Genomic DNA, 8961 nt, shown 5'->3' on the forward strand with positions numbered 1-8961 from the left:
TGCAAATTTAGAAATAATAATTATAATTTAAATAGGAATACAATGCACCACACCATCGTGGGGAAGATTGTGACTAGGTGACCTATGTGCCTGCTCAGTCGGCTGTCGTCCAGATGCATCTTCAAGGCCCATGTGTTTCCTCCCGTCTTATAATTATTAATCTTTAAACAAACTTTGGACTAGACAGCCAATCAAATAGAGGACAGTCCTCTGCAAAGTAGGATAAATGGCCACCCTCCCTGTCTCCTGACCAATTTTTTTTTTAGGGCTTTACTATATTTTACATTTATTGCTTAGCTTGCAGCCACGTCAGTAGATTTTTGAATGTATTCCTAGCTGGGAGGAGGTGGGAAGGTATTCCATTGGGACCACAGTATGCAGGATGGAGAGGTTAATTGGCCCCTTGCTGCAATTAGTGATAGGAAAAAAGCTCCTTTAAAAAGCTCCAGTCAGTCTGACATCCAACGTACAACATATCTAGGCCCTTCATCACTTTCAATCTCTTTAGCATAACCAATCTTATATCACAAAGATTTATATGGAGGTGTCAGAACTTGGAAGCTGGTAGGTTTATAACTTAGGTTCCTAGTGAGACCTTTAAAATGGAGCAATTACTCCAGATAGAATTTGAAGAGTCTCCACTGCTTGAGCCTACCACCCTGTAGTAGTAGCAGTCTATTAGTTTAGAGAGTGTTTAGGGGAATTTATTCCCAATGGTGAAGGTGGAATAAATAGGCCCCTATCTAGTTCAGATTAGTAAGTGATTGCTGCAGTTTTGGAGTAGGGATAACATACTCCAAAATGGGAGTAGGGAACTTCAAGGCAGGCTGCAGTCCAACTGAGCAGCCGCCCCTGCGAGGCAGTTTACACCGCCGGGAAGGAGGAGAACAAGGGAAGCAGTTGGAAGTGGCCACACCCACCCTGCCCTCCAGGAGACTCAAAGCAGGCTGCAGTCCAACTGAGCCGCCGCCCCTGTGAGGCAGTTTACACTGCTGGGCAGGAGGAGAACGAGGGAAGCAGCTGGAGGCACCGCGTCTCTGAGAACATCAAGGCGACCTGCAGCCCAGCCAGGATAATGTGTCCGAGAGCAGCAATATGTGTTGTGTAGGGCAGAGGGAGATATGGCGATAGCAGGGCGACATGCCATTATAGGGGGAAGGAGAGATAGATACTTAACACCCATCTTTCCTTCTGGTTGCTCTTCCACCCTGGGAAACTTGGAGAACGAACCAGGCCACCCACAGAACCTCTCCTTGCTCTTATGCAATGCCAGGTCAGTTAAAAATAAACCAAATATCATCTATGACCTCCTTTTAGTTGAGGAGGCTGACCTGGCATGCTTACCTGGCTGGGAGATGACAGCGGCCCGATATGGGCCCAGGCCCTCCCAGCTGGGTATTGTGTTAGTGAGCAGGTGAGGAAAAGTGGGCCGGGGGGGGGGGGGCAGGGTAGCTATGGTCTACAGGGATAATCTTAACCTGACCAGGCTTCCAGTCCATGATTGAATCACATTGAGTGTGTGTACCTGAGTCTAAAGACCAGGGATAGACTGGGGATTCTGTTAGTGTACTGGCCACCCCGCTGCCTAACAGACTCCCTGGCCGAGCTCATGGAACTGGTCTCAGAGCTGGTGTTGGAGTCACCCAGGCTTTTGGTCCTGGGTGACTTCAACATCCCATTCGAGGCCAGTTTGTCAGGTGCAGCTCGGGAGTTCATGGCATCCATGACAAACATGGGCCTATCCCAATTGGTCTCTGGACCCACACATTCAGCAGGTCACTCTCTCGATGCTGTTTTCAGTTCTGAACAGACAGATCTGTGGGCAGAGGTGATAAATACCTCTGTGTTGTCATGGACAGATCATTTTCTGGTCAGGGTTAATATCGCAGCTACTATCTGCTCCTGCAGGGATGGTGGACCTATTAGGATGGTCTGCCCTCGAAGGCTGATGGATCCTCTTGGATTCCAGAAAGCCTTAGAGGGTTCTATGGCTGGTATCGTCGATGATCCTGTGAAGCCCTGGTTAACAGATGGAATCAAGACCTAACTAGGTCTATTGACACGATTGCCCCCAAACGTCTTCTCCAGCCCGTTTCTAACCGGGCACCCTGGTATACAGAAGAACTCAGGGAGCTGAAGAGGGAAGGACGATAACTAGAGCACCGATGGTGGAAAACTCAACTTATATCTGACAAGACACGACATAGAGAACATCTTCGTTCCTATGGGGTGGCAATACGTGCAGCAAAGAAAGCTTTCTTCTCTGCCCGCATTGCGTCTGCGAATTCGCGTCCAGCTGAACTGTTCAGGGTGGTGAGGGGTCTAACGCAGACACCTTCACCCCTGAACCCAACTTTAGAGCCTTCGGTAGTTTGCTGTGATGCCTTTAATGATCATTTCACAGATAAAATCTCTTGGATAAGAGCTGACTTAGACACACACATTATAGCAGAAGCTGACAATGGAGTGTCCAGCAACTCAGCGAGCAGGATTACACTGGATCAGTTTCAGTTGGTGAGTACCGAGGACATGGACAAGCTGCTTGGAAGAGTGAGGAAGACGACTTGCCCTCTCGATCCCTGTCCTTCTTGGTTGGTCGCCCAGGGAGGAGATGCAGTTAGATTACAACTACAATGTATTATTAATGCATCTCTCAGGGAGGGGAGTTTTCCATCGTGTTTAAAAGAAGCGGTGGTACGGCCACTTCTAAAAAAGCCCTCCCTGGACCCTCTGGATCTTAACAACTATCGACTAGTATCAAATCTTCCATTTCTGGGCAAGGTGATCAAGAGGGCGGTTGCTCACCAACTCCAAGCAGTTTTGGATGACACAGATTTTCTAGACCCATTTCAAACTGGCCTTAGAGCAGGATACGGAGTTGAGACTGCCACGGTCACCTTAGCGGATGATCTACGCCTGAGTATTGTCAGGGGGAGTGTGTCCCTGCTGGTACTCTTGGACCTCTCAGCGGCTTCTGATACCATTGACCATGGTATCCTTCTGGATCGCCTGAGGGGATTGGGAATCGGGGGCACTGTCCTTTGGTGGTTCCAGTCCTACCTCTCGGGCAGGTTCCAGATGGTGATGCTTGGGGATAGCTGCTCCTCAAAGGGCGAGCTGCTGTGTGGTGTACTGCAAGGTGCCATCCTTTCCCCAATGCTATTTAATATTTACATGAAACCGCTGGGAGAGATCATCCGGAGGCATGGGGCGGGGTGCTATCAGTATGCTGATGACACCCAAATATATTTCTCTATGCCTTCAACAACAGCGTCAGCCAAGGATAGTGTGTCTCCTCTGAATGAATGCTGGATGAGGAAAAACAAACTGAAGCTGAATCCAGACAAGATGGAGGTGCTCGCTGACAAAGGCCATAACCTAGGTTTGGAGGTGTGTCAACTGGTTCTGGATGGGGTTACACTCCCCCTGAAAGACTGTGTTCGCAGCTTGGGGGTGCTTCTGGATCCGTCGCTCCAAATGGCAGCCCAGATAGATGCGACGGCCAGGAGTGCCTACTATCAGCTTCGGCTGATACGCCAGCTGCGCCCCTTCCTAGAGTTGGAAGACCTAAAGACGGTAGTGCACTCACTGGTTACTTCGAGGCTTGACTTCTGTAATGCGCTCTACATGGGGCTACCTCTGTGCCTAGTCCAGAAGCTTCAATTAGTCCAAAATATTGCAGCCAGGCTGGTCACTGGTAATAACTGTTACTCAGAGGACCGTCTCTTCTGCTGCTCCCAGACTGTGGAATGGCCTGCCGGAGGAGATTTGTCAACTTGACAGTCTTTTAGAATTTAAAAAAAGCAATAAAGACTGATCTATTCCGGCAGGCCTATCCAGTGAAATTTTAGAATGTTTTCAGGATGTTTTAATCATGTATGGTATGTTTTAATTCATTTTAATGTGTATTTTATATCATGTTTTTATACTGTTTGTTTTACACTTTGAATTGTTTTAGTTTTTGTGAACCGCCCAGGGAGCTTCGGGTATTGGGCGGTATAAAAATGCAATAACAACATGATCTCAAAGACTCCATGGATATCACAAACAGGATTCAGTTTGGGGTTCCCAGTGGGTTTATAAAACACTCAGATTACATTTTATTATTTTTAATCATTGTATATTTTTATATATTACATATTATTTTATAATACTGTATTTAATGGTTTTTTAAAAATGTTTTATGAATCACCCAGAGAACTTAAGCTCTTTGGCAGTACAGAAGTGTAATAAAAAGAAAGAAATACAGTTAGGTTTTTTTCTGAATAACGTGATGAGCCCTTGCCAGTATTCCAAACTGTCCCTGGCATTTCTTCACTTGTATATATTTGTTCTTCTACTTGTCATTTTGAATTACTCTAATTCTGCCCTTGGAGGTTTTGAATATTTCTGAATAATTCATTGTTTCTGCTTTCCCTGGGAAGTTGCTCAGACTGCTATTAATCATTCTGCATTATTTAGCTGTAAAGAACTTGGGTGCTCTCTCTCTTTTCTTTCCATCTTGGTTTTACTCTAGTACCATAAACAGCCAGAATTTGTTTTTAAATTTTGACCATTTTTAAAGTTATTATTATCTCTCTTTTCTCATTCATAGTGGTTTTTCTAGATGGACATGACAGGCTTTGCCAAGTCATGCTGTCTTTTACTGATGCAGGAATTTCCTGACTATTGAACATCATTTAAGTATGACTGTTTTCTGGATGTTGGCATGGATATATTTTGGTAGGCGTAGTTTCTGAAGGTTTTCCGTAAAAAATAAATTGATGTGGAAAGAAATGGTGGTTCAACTGCTTAATGAGGATGGCAAATTGACAACAGATAACAAAGAAAATGCTGAAGTCCTCAATTCCTACTTTGGCTCAGTCTTCTCCCAAAACCGGGTCTATGACACCTCCCCCGGAAAAAGTGAAACACAAGCTGAGGGGGCAGGATTGTAGTTTGAGATTGCTAAACAAATGATCAAGGAACACCTAATTTCTTTGAATGAGTTCAAATCTCCAGGGCCCAATAAAATACATCTTAGAGTAATGAAGGAGCTAAATGCAGTGATTACTAGAAGCCAACATGGATTTATCAAGAACAAATCCTGTCAGACTAATCTGATCTCATTTTTTGATCGGGTAACCTCCCTTGTGGACTGTGGGAATGCTGTGGATGTCATATATCTTGACTTCAGCAAAGCTTTTGACAATGTGCCACATGATATTCTGATTAACAAACTAGCTAAAAGTGGGCTAGATGGAACAACTATTAGGTGGATTCACAGTTGGCTACAGAATCAGACTCAAAGAGTGCTTATCAATGGTACCTTCTCAAACTCAGGGGAGGTAACAAGTGGAGTACTGCAGGGCTCAGTCCTGGGCCCAGTGCTCTTCAACATTTTTATTAATGATTTGGATGAGGGGGTGCAGGGAACGCTTTTCAAATTTGCAGATGACACAAAATTGGGTGGGATAGCTAATACCCTGGAAGGCAGAAACAAACTTCAAAGTGATCTTGATAGGCTGGAGTGCTGGGCTGAAAATAACAGAATGAAATTTAATAGGGATAAATGCCAAGTTCTACATCTAGGAAAAAGAAACCAAATGAACAGTTACAAGATGGGGGATACTTGGCTCAGCAATACTACAAATAAGAAGGATCTTGGAATTGTTGTAAATCACAAGGTGAATATGAGCCAAGAGTGTGATGTGGCTGCAAAAATAGCAAATGCTATTTTGGGCTGCATTAATAGAAGTATATCTTCCAAATCGTGCGAGGTACTGGTTCCCCCGCTATTTGGCTATTATTTCCCGCTATTATTTGCAATCTTAAACATACTTTCCCAAGCGCAAGCCCCAAGATTGCTCTATTAAGATTTTTGTGGCTTTCTATATTTTGTGACACTAGGAAAGTAGCTGAAGGACCAAAACAGACATTCCTTGAAAAATGTAAGTAGCAGGTACATCTTTTGTTTTGTTTTACTCTAGAAAAGTCACAGGGGGCTTGATCCAGATCACGACTGTGGTGTGGTGAATAGGGGAGTTTTACCTTGCCTCCACACCTCAATGCTATGATCCGGATCAGGTTCCCTATGCTTGCAATTTCTATTGTAAAATAATGATCCATATGCTGATTCTAGAGTAAAAATGAAAACAAAAAATGGTGCTGCTGGTGATATCATTCAAGTAATACCTGTTTTGGTCCTAAAAGTCAGTAAGTTGGACCAGCTTTGCTATTCCACTCATGGAAGAGCTCATTCCATTCATGGAAGGATTCAGAAGCAGCTCCCTGTTGGATAAAGGGGGCGGGAGGCAACGTTATCGGTGCCTCTGTGATGAAGAGTACATCCTTCACTGTTATAGTCCCAGTAGCATTGCTACATTGACCCTGCTTTCTGTTTCCATTGCATAAGAGGAATGGTCCAAGCAGCTCTCTCCAATGAGCCTGCAGCTTCAGCACCAGGGGCAGAAAGAGAGCACCAATATAACTGGCTGAACAAACCTCTGAATACTTGTGGGGTCTCACTGTCACTTGATGGATTAATTGCCTGCTTGCTGTAACTGTCTTAAGAGGTTAATTAAACTCACAGTGGGTGTATTATACCTCTGGCCATAGGAGGTCTTGCTACTGGGAGATTAACTGGATGAATGAACAATTGTAAATCAATGGAGCATATCACTCCTGCTCACTTGAGGGCTTTCCTTCATTTCAGCTTCATAATCCAAGCTGCCTGTCCTCAACTCACATGGGCCTCCTAGGAAAGATTGTTCCTCTTCCTTCCCCAGCAAGTGTTGATTCCTTTAGCAGCTTAGTACCAAGTATTGCACTGAGTGGAGCGCCCCAGATAACCTAAATTGCAATCGCTAGAGTGACAATAGCTGCGCACTATTTTAAAAAGCAGCAGATTATATACACATGTAACAAATGCTCTTCATCTGTCACATTATCCAAATGTAGCAATTTGCATGATAAAACATAGGCCAGCAAAACAAATACTGGTTTTTGGGCTAAGTGTTTTCTTTCTTTTTAATTGGCATATGCACATTTGTTTATAAATGCAACTTTCACCTTACTAAAAAAACCAACCAACCTTGCAAAACTGCTTCAGGGCTGGGACCGGGGCAGGTGTGCCGGTGACATCACAAAGCACTAGCCAACCTGGAACCTTCACTGCTGCTGGCTTTCTCCCAGTTCAAAGCTGGGTTTTTTTTGGGCAGGGCTCACCTCCAGAGAGGAAAAGGTAAATGTATTGAACATGCCTCCTAACCAACCCCACTATTCTAAAAACATTATGTCTATCTTCACCACCACCCCTTTTTAATGTAATTATAGCCTTTGTGACTGGAAGCTCTAACTGAAGCAGTGAAAACTGGTGGCTGTGATGTCAGTGGGGTGGTGAATTTGCTCTGAATTTCAGTCAGAACCAGTTTGAACTCTAAAGGAGGGTCCAGGTTTCTTCAGCAGCTTGGATAGTTCCTTTAGAGTTGTGGCTGAAACTCACCGACATCGGAGCCCCCAGCCTCCACTGAATTGTAATGATGCTAAAGAACTTCTGTTACCACGGAGGCTTGGTACTCAGCTAGCCAATCAACTCCAGAGCCTGCTAGTACACTTGCATTACCACTAAGCATGGGGATTACCACTTGCTCATTGCCACAACTGATCTGGCATGCCAGGGAAGGAATTATCATCACTGAAGAAAACCAACGGGCTATGGGATGCATCCATAGTCTTCAGAACTGTGCACGCTTACCTGGCTACAGGTAACATAAATCCCACTCATTTCAACGGTTCCACTCCAAGTAGGATGGGTGTTGGATTTTAGCCAGAACTCTAAAGAAACTGTCCAAGACACCGAACCCATTTTAAGAATCTGGTTTGGCACCTTCAATAGCTCCATTAGAGTTCTGACTGTTTTTGAGTGAAATCCAGAGCAGATTCACAGTCCCACTGACATGAGAGCCACCAGCCCCCACTGCCTGGCTATTGCTTGAGCTCAAGGGTTACAAATTCTGGAGGCGTAGCCATGTTAATGTGTTACAACAATCACAGACAAAACAAGTCTTGTGCCATCTTAAAGACTTCACAGCGTTATTGCTGCACAAAGTTCAACGGGCTAGACTAGAGCCCACTGCATGAGATGCCTGAAGTGTGCACGGATTATATACACGTGCAACAAATGTGTCAGAAGGGAAAACTGTGTAGCAGCCACCCACCCAGAGGACGAAGCACTTACTTCACATTTTGGGAGGAGGTATAAAGATGTATATGGGATGGAGTAGAAAGCAGCAAGATGCCTGTTTCTGCATTTTTGTGTTCGGAAACTATATTTGGGATGTTTGCAACAGGACTCAGCTTTCTGTTCCAGGAAGGCTAAACTACCTCCTCATTTCTCAAGACTCAGCTGCAGAAGTTGATCAGACTAGAGGGAGAAGATAACAGGGGAAGGATATTTCAAGGGCAACCGTCCCTTTGCTAATCTACTGGAGAGCAAGCTGACCTTGCAGTGGCTCTTTAAAAGTTCCAGACCTACAACTCTCACTTTCCAGATTGGCTGACTTATTACTCAGGGCTGGCGTCAAGAGTTGGCATAGCTGGGCACCTGGCAAAGGCCCACCTCTCAGCAGGGCCTCCTGACAGCTGCTCCCTGGGTTTACTGCTCCTCTTCATCATTGCAACCTGCTGCCTCTCTGCCTGTTAACCAAGCGAGTGAGAGCAATGGTGAGAAAGAGGACGAGGAGCAACAAGAGGTGGTGACCATGGCAGGGAGAGGGTTGACTTACTGAAGGAGGGGGCCTGTGGAGGGCATTTTGCCCAAGGCCCCTCCAAAACCTGGGGCTAGCACTGCTGTTACTCAAAAGGTATGAGCACTCAAGCTGCTAAGTCCCCACCTGGACTACGGCAGCTGCTTATTTGCAAGAAACAAAGCAGACCCTAGGAAAACAGGAGGGGGAACTGAGCTCCTTTGCTTAATGTAAA

The sequence above is a fragment of the Elgaria multicarinata genome, chromosome 3 (assembly GCF_023053635.1).
Source record: "Elgaria multicarinata webbii isolate HBS135686 ecotype San Diego chromosome 3, rElgMul1.1.pri, whole genome shotgun sequence".
NCBI classification, from domain to species: domain Eukaryota; kingdom Metazoa; phylum Chordata; class Lepidosauria; order Squamata; family Anguidae; genus Elgaria; species Elgaria multicarinata.